The sequence below is a fragment of the Macrotis lagotis genome, chromosome 5 (assembly GCF_037893015.1).
Source record: "Macrotis lagotis isolate mMagLag1 chromosome 5, bilby.v1.9.chrom.fasta, whole genome shotgun sequence".
Lineage (NCBI taxonomy): Eukaryota > Metazoa > Chordata > Mammalia > Peramelemorphia > Peramelidae > Macrotis > Macrotis lagotis.
Window position 1 is genome coordinate 190,727,976 of NC_133662.1, and position 15,266 is coordinate 190,743,241.

At 39.1% G+C, this 15,266-nt stretch overlaps 1 long non-coding RNA gene across 3 annotated transcripts in view; it reads right to left on the minus strand.

Moving 5' to 3' along the window:
• Positions 1-9,595, minus strand: part of LOC141488210 (uncharacterized) — a 146,411-nt gene extending 136,816 nt beyond the window's left edge. For 2 of the 3 annotated variants that reach the window (XR_012468613.1, XR_012468615.1), the window contains exon 1: positions 9,246-9,546. This is a non-coding gene — a long non-coding RNA (uncharacterized LOC141488210). Of the gene's footprint in view, positions 1-9,245 lie in introns of all 3 variants that reach the window. The other variant, XR_012468614.1, reaches the window with a different exon arrangement.
• Positions 9,596-15,266: the final 5,671 nt, after the last annotated feature.

Here is a 15,266-nt window from a genome sequence, read left to right on the forward strand (position 1 = left end):
AATTTTTAACTCACAAATCATCCTTTTCAAACAGAACAAAATACAGTTTTCTAGAGCTCTCTTGGCATTATCACTCTTGCTATCTTAACCATTGCCTATTCTCTAGAGCACACTAAGGAAGGGAGGAAGGGAGGAAGGGAGGAAGGGAGGAAGGAAGGAAGGAAGGAAGGAGGGAAGGAAGGAAGGAAGGAAGGAAGGAAGGAAGGAAGGGAGGGAGGGAGGGAGGGAGGGAGGGAGGGAGGGAGGAAGGAAGGAAGGAAGGGAGGGAGGGATTTATACCAAGTACCATATTAAGTGCTGGAAAATCAAATGCAAATAGTCAGACCTTATACTTAAGGAGTTACATTCTAATCATAGAAACAACATACATGATGTATTCATGGCCAGGAAAGGGAGTTTCAGTCTAGGATAAACAGAGATAATAATAACCAAATAAAAAGGTACCTAGAAAAAATGCCAACCTGTATTGGTAGAAGAAATTTCTTTACCAGGGTATTTTATACCAGGGTAAAATATATTTCCCTATATTCAAGGGGTTTTTTAGGGTTTTTTAAGGCCTTTTTCAGTTATATCCCACTATTCATAATCCCATTGGTCTTGGGGGAGGTCTTTTTGGCAAAGATACTGGAGTGGTTAGGCATTTCCTTCTCCAGCTCATTTTATAAATGAGGAAACTGAGGCAAATAAAATTAAGTGACTTGCCCAGGGACACACAGCAAGTGCCTCTAAAGAGATTTGAACTTTTCTGATTCCAGGGCCCACTGTGCCACCTAGTTCATCTCTATGCCAATGAAATCACAGGCTATTCCCTGTGGTCTCAAAACTACTCCCTATAGTTTCTATAGGGATTGTCCCTGTAGAATAGGCTATCCCTACCCTATAATTTACTATTCTGAATATATTTTTGTTTCCCTCCAACAGAATATAAATTCCTTGAGGACAGGTACCTTCATTTTTGTCTTTGTAATTTTAGCATAGCACAGCGCTTGGAATATTATAGATACTTAATAGGCGACGGCTGAATGAATGAATGAATAAGTGAATGCCAAGGTGGCAGAAGCTGAGAAAACTTTATAGTATGAGAAACAGAATAGTTGAGAAACCTAACTTTTCAGATGTACTGTCAGTTCATGGCTTTAAGGGAATTAAAACTCAGGAATCTTGCTTCCCCTGATTTCACTTAATCAAACTTCCTCTAATGACCCCCCAAAAAAATGAGGCTCTGAACCTAAGGCATCAGAAATAGACCTCAGGAAACTGAGACATTATCAAAGCATATCCAGCTTAAATTGCATTCCTCCTGCCTTCTTTAAATCAATAATGTGTATTCAACATCGACTCTGGATTACTATTAAATCTTAAACCAAATAGACATTAGCCTACCCTCCAAAGGGACAACGTCTGGCAAGATTCCATAGACAAGGAGAAGCAGGAAATGGGAGAAAGATATCTTCTGATTTGTAGACTTGAAATTTGATTTTTAAGAATGACAATTAATTTAGATGAGAAAATAAGGCCCATAGCTTGTATCCAGCTAAACATTCCAAAGGCCTTTTCTAGGTTAGGCATAATTCCAGGGATGTCTACAATGAGATCTCTTGTCAACTAAGAAAAAAGTGGGAGGTGGTTTTTTTTTTCACATTTCTCCTAATACACAATAAACTCTTGGTTATGAATTAGATTGCTAATCCAGTTTTCCTACTCCTTCCTTTACAAGGAAACTACTATATTGGGATACTTTGTATATGCACAGAAAATGCAAATTAATCTTGATGTTTGCCTCAGTTTAGAAAGTGTGGTTAAGTGGAGAAAGTACCAGCCATGAAACCAGGGAGACCTGAGTTGGAATCTCCACTCTAGTGTGACCTTGACCAGGTCCCTTAACCTCTTAATTTCTCCTCTCCCTGACACACACCCTCTCAGTAAATTTAGGTAAATCTTTTTTACTTCCTCCAGGTCTTGGTTTAATAATCTGAAAAATGACAAGAGCAGTTCTAAACACTTCCGCAGGACAATAATTATTATTTTTTATTTTTATCAAATATTTTATTTACTTGTTTTTCCAACTGCATACAATGTAGTTTTTACCAATCTTTTTTTCCCACAAGATTTTGAGTTTCCCATTTTTCTCCTTCTATCCCTTCCCTCCTCCCTCTCCCTGACAGAAAGTAATCTGCTTTAGGCTTTACATTTATAACCAGGCTAAACAATAGACCCATATTGATCATATTGTGAGAGAAGAATCAAGTCCAAAATGAAAGGGGCAGCTAGGTGGCCCAGTGGATAGAGCACCAGCCATGGAGTCAGGAGCACCTGAGTTCAAATCTGGCCTCAAACACTTAATAATTACCTAGCCGTGTGGCCTTGGGCAAACCACTTAATCCCATTGCCTTGAAGAAAAAAAAAAAAATCCAAACTGAAGAAAGAAAACATTAGAGAGGAAAAAATGACAATATATGACAACTTTTAAAAATTGAAGATAAAAAACTTTGGTCTTTATTAAACTCCATAGTTCCTTCTCTGAATATGGATGATAGTTTCCATTCACATCTTGTAAAATTGTCTTTTAAAATTGTACTGCCGAAATGAACGAGTCCATCATGGTTGATCATCGTCCTATGTTGTTGTGAGTATGTTTAAGTGCTTCACTCAGAATCAATTCATGCAAATCTTTCTAGGCTTTTCTGAAATCTAGCAAGACAATAATTATTAAAGAACAGTGGTTAAGACTGAAAACACCTCAAAGAACCCACCTACTAGTTTTTCCAAACTGGATAAGCTTATCAGACATTAAGAATGATTAAAAAAATGTTGCCCTTTCTCACATTCACACCCCAAAGCAAAACAAAACATATCAAATAGCAAAATTACTTTTTTTATACCCACCAGTGTTAGTCATGCACCTGGACCCTAGTAATTAATAGAAACACTCACCTCTGGAGGTTCTGTATTCCATCTGACAATCACAGAGTAAAGACTTAAGTAAAATGCCAAACACATTTTTGGTTCTCAAAAAGCTAGATACCTCTATTCTCCATTCCTACCCCTTTGTGGATGGCAGTATTAGTCTAGAGGTGATCTCTGCATGTATTTACTTAGTGAGTCTCTTGGTTCAGTCCCCATTCACCAGGAAAATGCTTCTGTGTTCCAATGAACCCTATTCAAATGAGCAGGACATAATGAAGTTGATCACATGAGCCAGGTTTAACCTTTATAGAATACTTTTTTTCATAACTAGAGAAAAATAATAAGCAAATACAATAAAACAATTTCCACATAGGCAATATGCTTGAGATTCTTTCCAGACCCAGACAACCCTTGATCATTCTACAGGCAGGCCTGGTCTCTTCTAGTTAATTCCTAGTTAGCAAGTGTTCTTCACCGACTTTTCCACTCAGTCTCAGGAAGGATCAATGTTTAGTCAGGAGAGAAAAGTGGGAACCCGAGTCAGCATTCAATAGCATAGTTTTCTATGTAGGTGGGTTCTTTGAGGTGTTTTCAGTCTTAAACCATTGTTCTTTAATAATTATTGACTTGCTAGATTTCAGAAAAGCCTGGAAAGATTTGCATGAATTGATTCTGAGTGAAGCACTTAAACATACTCACAACAACATAGGATGATGATCAACCATGATGGACTCGTTCATTTCGGCAGTACAATTTTAAAAGACAATTTTACAAGACTTGTGATGGAAACTACCATCCATATCCAGAGAAGGAACTATGGAGTTTAATGAAGAACATTTCTATGCAGGAACCTCCTACAAATGTTTTTAGTCATGGCTGCTCATCACCTGGGTTATAGTAGACTCTGGCTGATGAAGTAGCCTCTATATAGCTTATTCATCAGTAAGGTATCAATGGGGTTGCATTAAGGGCAGGTAAGGAGGGATTCCTTGGTTTTCAATCCTCCCTCTTCAAATTTCTGCCTGGCTGTGTCCTTTATCATTTCTGTTCCATTGTTCTTCTGTCTTCATATTTCTCAGTTTTGTGGATGTATAATCAATACGGGAAATATGACTTTTCAGCTGGAATGGAGGTATAAGACCAATTACAATTTCATTCAAGAGTTCTGATGCATCTGGTAATAATATAATCAATCCCTGAAATGCTCTGAGTTCCAAGGGATGTTTTGAAGGGGTTAAGTTTGAGAATTCTGAATGGGAACTCCCATCCATGTTGTCTATCATGGAAAAATTCTACACAGTATTGTTGTTCTCTAACTTTTGTTTAGTTCAAGTTTTCCCAGCATTTTCTACTCAACCTTTTCCTCCCAAGTTCCATATTAAAGCTAATTTTCACAGACAAGTCCAATGTTTCTTCAATTGACCCTTGATCTAAAAACAGAAGTGTACCTTCTCTTGAGGACATAATTCCCAGTCTCTCTTTTTCCACTTAGATGAGTCTTTATCCAGTCTTTAAGGACCCTGTCTCCTGATCAAACTTGTTGAGAAGAAAAACTTCATGACAGTCAACAAAGTATGTTCATGTACCAAGAGCTCCTACCCCAGGAATAAAATTTCCCCTCTTCATCTCCCACAAAGACAAGATCATAGTATAATAGATTTAAAGCAGAAAGGATAAAAGGATGATCCCATCCAGCTCCCCTATTTTATATTTAAAGAAACAAGTTCAGAGTGGTTATTACTTTCATGGAGTCACACAGGGAGGAAAGCAGCAGATCTAGAATCAAACCTTGCCATATAACAAAAAGATCGAGAACTCTTTCTACTACAATATACAGTGTCCCAAAAGAAGCTGCATCAACAAAGATTAAGAATGTGAAACTAGATGAACTCAGTGTCTAAGGATCTCTAGACACAAAAGAGAGGGATAGAAATGGGGTGGGGGTGGAATGCACAAGAAAATAACCCATCTAGAGCAGGTTGTGGGTCTCAAGTCTTCTGTCTTCACCTTGTCCCCAGATGTATATACTTTTTCATGTATCTTTTGGTGAGGCCCTTCTCCAATCTGTGGAGTCTAATAAAATGACAGAATTGGACAAGATGATGCCTAAGGTCTCTGCCAGCTCTAGATTATCACAGAATTGCCAATTTGATATTCCTGAAGCACAGGTTTTGACCATGTCATTCTTTTGCTTTAAGAAGGCTTTCAAGAGTCCTGTAAACTCCTCTTTGGTTAAAAATCTTCCAGTCATCTCCAGTCTTCCTTTCCAGGAAGGAAAATCCTTGACAGTCAATCTCCAGTCTTCCTTTCCTTCCTATCAGCTTATTACTCTCTGCCAGTTGCACCCCATCTTTTCTGCCTTTGCACAAAGACCTAAATATGCTCTCCTTCCTTATTTCTGTCATTTTGAAGGCTCAACCCCAGTGCTACCTTCCACAGGACAACTTTCCTGATGTCCCTGCCTGGATTCTCTATGTTGTATACTTATGATTTGTCTATCCATAACTAGTTTGTACCTTGAAAGTCTTTCACTGTGGTACAAAGTTTTGCACCTCATTAACTGTGTTATAACTAAATGTGTGATATTCTGATGTTGTTAGTCTATATCCTTCATTATCAAAAAGAACATTCTGTTATATCATTATGGAGGAAAGGTAGAATCAGGACACAGATTCCAATGTCAAAGTCTCAAGAAAAGAAATTCTTCAATTCCAGTCCTATTAGCAGAAACCTATATTCATTCAATACATTTTCTCTTTGGGAATATTGTTAATGTTTTCACTATTGGGGCTATATCTATTTTTTTTTCATTCTGCCCCAGTTACTGTATGATATTCTTTTTATAGTATTTTATTTTTCAATTACATATAAATATAGTTTTCAATATTCATTTTGTAAGATTTGAAGTTCTAAATTTTTCTCCCTCTTTCCTTTCCCTCCCCTTTCTCCAAGACAACAAGAAATCTGATATAGATTATACATGCTACATGATATTCTAAATTCGTATTTCTTTCCCTTGTTAGTTTAATTTTTAAAGTAACAAAAAAAATCTATTTTCTCTCTTCCTCATATCCCATTGAAAAAGAAAAAAGAAGAAAACTCTTGTAACAAATAGGCATGATTAAACAATAAATTCTTTCATTTGTCTTTAAAAAAAGTCTCATTCTACAATGCTTATTTCTTATTTTTTTAAACTCTAATATACTCTTCCAAGATTAGTTCCTCTCTTCATTCTGCTGATATTTACTATTTGTTTTGACTTATTGACCATTATCTGGTCACTAACCAAAGACTGGCCATTTGTTTGATCAACTAAATCAAAAATTTTTAATCAATGTGTATACAGTTCCATTATCATTATCTAGGCCTGTGATTCATCACAATAAGGAAAATCCTAGTAAACAAGTTGTTTCTACTAATGAAGATTCTAGAGAACTTAACCTCACAGGGTGGCCTGGGGGACACAGGTTAAGTGACTTGCCCATTTTCACATAGCCACCATTTGTCAGAGACAGGACTTGAACCCAGGTTGACCTCACTCCAAGGTCTTCTCATTGTTTACTCTGCTATTCATGGAGTAATAATGGATCACAGGGAACAAGGATGTTATTGTGATTCCTTTTTTCTAGGAAAATAACCTTGATGCCCACACCAGGAGAGTTAGCTGCTGGGAAGAAACCAAGGAGCATGTGGGACCAGGAACTTATTCATCATATTTCTTGATTTTGTTGCTTTCCCATGGGCACACCTCACCTCTCCTTCCCACAGCTATCTTGACAGTCAGCATCCTGAGCCAAAGATGATTCACTTCAGTTTGAGATAGAAGAAGAGCTAAAGTGAATGATCTAGATTTACTAGTTAATCATTCCTCTCCCACCCCCAAAAAAAAATCCCATATACATTAGGGCCCCCCACCTCAGAAATGGCCCAACCAGATACAAATCTGGAGCACAATGTAGTAGTCATTATTTGATGGATATATGGAAGGACTCTCTCTCTACCCCACCCCCCTCCATTCCATCTTCTATTCAGCCACTAAAGTGATTTTTTCTAAAAAAATAGCTCTGATGATGCCATGCCTCTAACTCAACTTTGCTTTCAGGATCAAATACAAAATACTCTGTTTGTCCATTCAAAGACCTCATTCCCTAGCTCCCTCATCCTTTTCCTGTCTTCTTGCACCTTACTCCTTAACATGTTCTCTTTCATCTACTGACACTAGTCTCCTAGTGGTTCCATGAACTCAATTCTGGGCATTTTTCCTGACTGTCTTCAATGCTTAGAGTTCTCTCCTTCCTTTACTCTACCTACTGACCTCCCTGGCTTCCTTTAAATTCCAACCAAAGCCCAACCTTCCACAGGAAGTCTTTGGAACCCCTCTTAATTTTAATGCCTTCTCTTTGTTAATGATCTCCTATTTATCCTGTATAAAGCTTGCTTTATATATATTTATTTGTATGTTGTCTCCCCAAATCCATTGTAAGCTTCTTGAGGGCAGGAATTGTCTTTTGCTTTAATATTATAACTGATTGATTGGCTATTGCTTAATTGTACAAAAAAAGAGAGAAATGTGCTGTCAGAAGAGTCTAGATACCAATCCAAGTTCACAATCTGAACAGGGTAGGGCAGATCAGAAGCAGAGAGCTGAACATCCAGGACTTCAAATACCTAACTCTCCCTTATGGTGTCTCCTCCTCCATCTGAAGCTGGCTTAGGAGTTAATTTGTACATGCCCAGAGCTTCTGACCGCTTCAAGTCCTGACATTGATGCTTACGTATTATGTGACCATGAGCAAATTTCTTGACTTTTCTGAGCTTCAACATCCTCATCCTCAAAATGGGTACAATGATGCCTGTAGCAGTTACCATCACAAAATTTTTGTGGACTTAAAAGTAAGAACATGTCTATAAAGTGCCTTTCAATACTTTAAAGCACCACCAAAACATCAGATATTATTATTGTGTGAGATAATGGATTTAGAAACACTCCCTAGAATGGTGCAACAATGTTGGCTAGCAGATTTAGAGCTGGAAAGAAGCTTGGAAGTCAGCTACCTCCATTCCCTCATTTCACAAATGAGTTCCTGATGCCTAGAGCAGTTAAGGGTCTTTCCCAAAATGCAAGCAGGTCGTGGAACTAAGATGTGAATGCGGGTGTTCGGACTTCAAATTTTGATGCATTGTCCACTGAGTTCTGCTACTTGTTATGTTTGCAACTCAGGGTTGGAATGACCAATTTGTGAGTTTGTCCACTGCTCTGGAGCTGACCTGTGTTCAAGTTATCCATCCTCATATTCACCTAAAAATGCTCTGGAATCTGACATTCTAGGCACAAGCATATTTGGTGTTGACCAAATCTGAAGGAAGTTGTTGCTGTTTTAATTCCTTCATTTTGAACTACCTAATTTGAAGCAGTCATAAATAAGGGAGAAGCACATAGTTAACTAAACATGGTTGGTGACACTTTATATCCCTTTTCTGACTCCTTCCAACCTCTTTTGTCCCCCATCCCCTTATTTCACCTGGGAATACCAGTATCACTTCAAAACAGTGAGGCAAACACTGATGGACTCTGGGACCAGTCACCAATAATGTTAAGCTTTCTGTTGTTTACTGGCTAGCCACTTAGCATGCCCAACGTGCTGCCAAAGCCATTCTGTGGGATACTGTTGAACTGAGTAACAGAAGGGAGTGGAGCCAACAAAGTGGCTTTCTCTCTTAGAGATGAGCTGAATATTTCTCCCACAAGTTAAATCCATGTAACTTCCCCCTCCCATCCACCCCTCATGGATCATAATCTGTCTTTTCTAAATCCCTACTCTTTTTTTCTTTTTTTTTTTTGATAGGAGTTGTAGAGGGGGGCAGATCATTGCATTGCAGATTAGATTCCCATTTGAGGGAGAGAAAAAGGACACGATTATAAAAGCATGCTGAAGAAAAGTCAAATCACCTGTTGGTTGTTTTCAGAACCATCCTGGGGAGGGAGGGAGGGAAGAAGGGAGAGTGGTCATTGGTCAGGGAATGGGGGGGACAAGGAGTTCTCTGATCCAGAGAATTAAGAGCTGTCTGCAAGTCTTCCCCTGTCAATCCACAAAGGAGCTGTAAGGCAGTCATTTGATCTTCCATAGTTACCTCCCCCTCCCAGCTGCTATTCTCTATAGTCAAGGGGGCAGGGCTCTCATCTTCCCGACTGCCTTCTCCTTCCATCCCATCAGACGCCCCCTCTCTGAATCAGATCAGAGGATCTAGAACCCGAAGGAACTTCTGGAGTCAACTATAAACCTTTTTCATTTTATAAATGAGGAGGTTCATAGAAGTAGGGCCAAGGTCATACATACAGGAAGTAGCAGAAGTGGATTCTAGCCCAGATCACGACTCCAATTCCAGTGCTCTCCACAACAACGTGAGATCATCTCTGCTTACAGTTACATTTGAGGCAGGATCCAAATTCATGAGACATCAGGAGTAGGGTCTCCCAGAGCCGCCTGGGAGCCAAGAACTCTGACTCTGCTGGTGCAGAGGGCAAAAGAGGATGTATGACTGTAGTCACCAAGGTATGACAGCCATACCCGACCCCCCCCAGCTCTCCCTGCCAAACCTCACCACTCTCCTGAATACGCCTTTCTATTTACAGGGGAAGTGAAGGCTGCCCCAGCTGCAAAGGGACGTGCAGGAGGGAGGGATGAATCCTATCAGAATTGCACACACACAGTGTTGGCACCCAAAGTGAAACCAGCCTGAGGCTGGCCGCTTGCCAGCTCTGCCTTGGTGTGAAATGCTGGCCCCTTGCCCAAGATTTTGCAGGCTATCTAAAAGTAGCTCTCATTGACTGAAAAATATTTTCTCCGCTAACAAACCTTTTGCCTCCTTTCCCTTTCCACTCTCCCTACCCCCACCCATCTCTGGGCCATCATCACTCACTGAAAAATTATTTGAGGTTTGTTCTCTGAAGGCTTTATAGGTTCAGAGTTAAGATAGACATAAGCTCAAACACACACACACACACACACACACACACACACACACACACACACACACACACACACAATCTCAACCCAACATTCTCACATTCTTTCCATGGTATGTATCAGGTCACAATGTATGTTCATGGAAACAGTCAGATTCCCTCAGAGTAAATAAGGCACCTCTTGGGACGGAGGGCTATAGGGACTGAATTAACTCTTTCAGGCCACTAGATTATTTGTAGATGCCCCACTATGGCTACAATACAAAGACAGCTGCAAGGGAGTGAATGTAAATGTCAGCAAGTCTTATAATAAGGACTTTAAAGCTTCCCTCCCTTCACTCCTGAAAATAATTTTGATATAAAAACACAGCTCTCCAAAGTCTGCTACTGGATTCTTGATAAGATCTAGAATTTATTTATATACAGAAAGAACTGATTTCGGTTTTTCTTTGGTGGGGGTCTCAAACTCCTTGGGTGATAAACTTTTCATGACTCATGCCCCATCTAATACTATGATTGACCTCCTGAGCCAAATGTTTCATTTGGTCCAATTCAAGTAGAACCATCTTGTCTGTGGAACTCAACAGACCAAGGATTTCCAAGTCTCCCTCGCAGCTAGGAGTCATTAGCTTTGTGCATCTAGTGCTGTCTGGGCCTGCACAAGGCTTGGTGGGATTTGGCAAGGCCACTGTGTCCAGGCACCATCAACTGATACTATTTAAAGCAGAGACACCCAGGGCTCTCCATGTGAAAAAAAAATAACCGATTCTCTTAATCTCGCTAGACCTTTAGATGCAGAACAGAAATAGTATTCCAGGTCATTGGCATCATCAGGATGCCATGAGATGAGCAGGTGAGAGGTATTAAATACACATAGTATTTAAAATAATTGCTAGGATTCATACAGCACTTTAAACTTTACAAAGAGCTTTACATATATTGTTTCATTTTATCAACCCCAGGAGGAAGGGGTTTTTAATTATCCATTTTACCGATGAGGAAACTGAGGCAGAACCAGATTAAACTATATACTTAGGGTCACACAGACAGCTAAGTGTCTGAGGTAGGATTTGAACTCAGTAGCTAAAGTTACTACTCAGTTTCCTTTTTATCTAGTATATAGAAGATGCTGAATGAATTTTAATAATTTATATATTATTACTGTGTTAACAGCACCAGCATGTTTGAAGGGAACTAGACTAGGAGTGACCTCTGAAGAATAATTCCTAGATTTTACTCAAAGTTTAGAGCATGCTAGGACAAGATGCCCAAGAATATAGTAAACTCAGAAACAAGAGAACTGGCCATGGTGGATGGAATTTGACAGAGAGCCTACTCAGGAGGAGATGATGAAAGAAAGGAAGGAAGGAAGGAGGAAAGGAGGGAGAGAGGCAAGGAAGGGAGGAAGGAAGGGAGGAAGGAAGGAAGGAAGGAAGGAAGGAAGGAAGGAAGGAAGGAAGGAAGGAAGGAAGGAAGGAAGGAAGGAAGGGAGGGAAGGAGGGAGGAAGGAAGGAAGGGAAGGAGGGAGGGAGGAAAGGAGGAACAGAAGGAGAGCCAGAAGGAGGGAGGGAGGGAAGAAGGGAGGAAAGGAGAGAGGGAGGGAGGGAGGGAGGAAAGGAAGGATAAGAATAAAATTTTTTAGTTATCTCAGTGTACCATCAATGAAAAGGAAGACAATGATGATGAGCTTATAAATGATGACTAAGGAAGGCTTCCTCTTGGAAATATCTGAGAGTCTTCAGTTAATAAACACCTCAAATGTATTGCTAGGTGGCAGATTGGATAGAGCACTGGCCTTGGATTTAGGAGGATGGGAGTTCAAATCTGACCTTAAACACTTGCCATTTACTAGCTGTGTGACCTTGGGCAAGTCACTTTGTCCCGATTGCCTGGCATCCAAGGCCATCTCCAGTTGTCCTGATTCATATCTGGCCACTGGATGCAGATGGCTCTGGAAAAGAAAGCAGGGCTGGTGATTTAGCACAGCATCCCCCTCACTCAAAATCCAATTCACATGTTTGTCATAGCATCATCTCCCTGATGTCATGGTCTTCTTCAAAAATGAAGAACAAAAAACAAAACAAAAAACCAAATGTCATCATCATAGCTCACAGCTTTGTATTTCTTTATTTTTATCTAAGGCAATGGGCTTAAGTGACTTGCCTGGGGTCACACATCTAGGTAATTATTAAGTGTCTGAGGTCTGATTTGAACCCAGGTCCTCCTGACTCCAGGGCCAGTGCTCTATCCATTGTGCCACCTAGCTGCCCCAATAGCTCATAGTTTTAATAGTACTTTTAGGTATATGAAACACTTTCCTCACAACATCCCTTCAGGGTAGGTTGAGACAGTATCATTCCTATTTTACAAATAAAACTATGAACTTTCCCCATGGTAAAAAAGCATCTTGACTTGTCCAGAACCCAGATTAAGAGAAGACTTTTGGCTCTAAAATCAATACTCTTTCCACTCCTGTAAAATTGAGGTCAAGGACTATTTTCTGTTTTGTTTTTGTATTCCAACACTACCACAGTGTTAGATATTGAAGAAATGCATTTTGGATTAGATTAGATTGGTTTGGATTAGATTAGCTGTAATACTGTTGAGAAGCAGTATAGAATTATGACTAAAGGTCCACTTGGAGTCAGGATAAACCAGAATCTAGTACGAACTCCGATACATATGAATTATATAACTCGAGACAAATCATCTAACTTCTTATTACCCCAAGGCAACTCTTTAAGAAAGGGGGGGAAAGGAAGAATGGAGAAAGCAAGAGAAGGAAAGGAGGGAGGGAGGAAGGAAGGAAGGAAGGAAGGAAGGAAGGAAGGAAGGAAGGAAGGAAGGAAGGAAGGAAGGAAGGAAGGAAGGAAGGAAGGAAGGAAGGAAGGAAGGAAGGAAGGAAGGAAAAGAGGAAGAAAGCAAAAGAGGGAAGGAAGAAAGGAAGGGAAGGAGGGAGAGAAGGAAGAGAATCTAGTCTTCTAGTCTTCAGTCACTTCCAAAAAACTTTTATGCAACTGTGACTATGAGATTTCTGTTAATAAAATAGGCTAAAGAATTTCGTTTTAGGGAGTACATTAAATTATCCTAGTTTGGCATTCTTGGTAGCTCTCCCTATTTGTAATAGGTTTGGCCAGGGATTAACTTTTCTTAACTACAGAAAAGTAGTCTTTTCTACCAAAATATAATTCTTTATTCAAGCCACATGAACATAAAAATTAGAACTATAAGTAATCTTAGAACTAATATAGTCCAAAACTTCATTTTATAAATGAGGAAACTGAGGTCCAGAGATACATATTAAGGAATTTATCCAAAGTCAGAAAGAAGGAAAGTTAGGTTTTAAGCCATTTTATGACTCCAAATCCAATGTTCAAAAACTACTGATCAAATTCTACATATTTCTTATAAGAAATCTAGTACTCTAATTAGAAAAATTATTAAAATAAAAAGAAATATCTACATATAAGTATCCTCAGCACCACTTAACTCCTTATTTTGAAAAAATAAACCTTTATCTTTTTCCTCTATTTCCAGATTTGCCATAACACTTCAGATTCCTGCCTATTCAGAGGAAAAGTGTTAATTACCTTCTTAACACCTTTCCTATCATTCTGTTACAACTATCAGCTTCCAATTTCTCTCTGCCAGGGCCACGAAAATCCCTTTACAAAATGTGTGTATATAACATGTATGTATGTGTTCTGTCATAATTCACTCATACAAAGTTCCTGCTTTCTGGTGAGTAACTATTCTGTTATCCAATGGATAATTATAACTGTGTCTTTCTTCTGAACATTTTAAATTCATGGAACAAAACATAACAGGTTTGAAACAAGGATATACCAGCTTCACCAAATCACAGAATTTGAGTTTTGGAAGGAATTTCAGAAGCTAATCATTCTAACTTGAATTTGCAAAATGAATCTTCTCTAAAATATTCCCAAGTATGTGCTTATTCAGACTGTATTTGAAGAACCCTAGTGAGAAAACTAATTCGTTACAGCCTAAGGCTATTTGGGATTAGGGCAGCTAAGTGGTACAGGGGAAGGAGCACCAGTCATGGAATCAGGAGGATGTGAGTTCAAATCTAGCCTTTGACCCTTACTGGTTATGCAACCTTGGTAAGTCATTTAATTCTGATTGCCTCACATGTGACCATCTTCAGGCATCCTGATTCATATCTGGCCACTGAACTCAGATGACTTTTGGAGGAGAAAGTGAGACTAGTGACTTATCACTCACTCAAATCCAATTCACTTGCTTGTCATGGCATCACCTCCCTGATGTCATGATCTTCTTGAAGAATGAAGGCAATTTGGGAAAATTCTAAAAAAGGATAAGGTTGATTCAGTAAATCAGTTGAGTCCTTCCTACCCCTTAATCTCTCTTAAATTAAATGAAAAGATGTACCGATACATTAATGAAGGGAGAATAAATATCAATCAATTGAATATTTTAGATTAGGTGTGAAATAATCTTGAATGAAATTGAGTAAAGTTGAAAAAGATATTTAGACAAGCCCTGTCAATTATTTAAAAATAGGAGACCAGTTTAGAACCCACAGTATTTGAGTATCTGATAGAGATTCCAATTCCAGAATGATAATAAGAAGAGAGTATTCCAGCTAACCCCCATGAGGAATCCCTTGGGTGAAGGGGAATAGTAAGGAAGGGAGAGAAACAATAGGTTCGTGCATTAGTTTTCACTACCTTTTACCCATTCTCAGGAGAGCTTTGTGATCTTCAGAGAGCCAGACGATTTCCACCTACCAATTAGAGCAGCAGCCCTAATGACAACCTGGTCTGCAATTAGCAGATTCATAGCTCTATAGGAAACCCAACAAGGAAAACTATACTATACTTAAAGAGAATTTCTTGAGCATCACACATAGCGGGAAAAGACTGCCAGCCATCAGGGACTGTAAGTTACCCCTTTACCACTTGTATTCTCTAATTCTGAGTCTGCTTCCTCTGGGAATTGGAACATACTTGAAACTGTATCAGGGCAGCTAAAGTGATGCAGTGGATAGAGCACCAGCCTTCGAGTCAGTAGGACCTGAGTTCAAATCCCCTCAAACACTTAATAATTGCCTAGCTGTGTGGCCTTGGGCAAGTCCCTTAACCCCATTACCTTAACATTTGAAAAAAAGAAACTGTATCATAGACTTTTAAAGGGGCAAACTTAGGTGACTATTTCAAATAAATTGTTTACCACTTTAATGACTATCCCTTTCTAAAAGCTATTAGCAATTGGGAACTAAGAGGGGGCCCAATTTTTCCCATTGTTGACACTGTTTTCTTTCAATATCATGTCAGGAGTAGTTTAAAATCTACTTACTACCCTTTAATAAAGGTTTTATCCTTTCTATCTCCAAAGTCCATCAATTAGA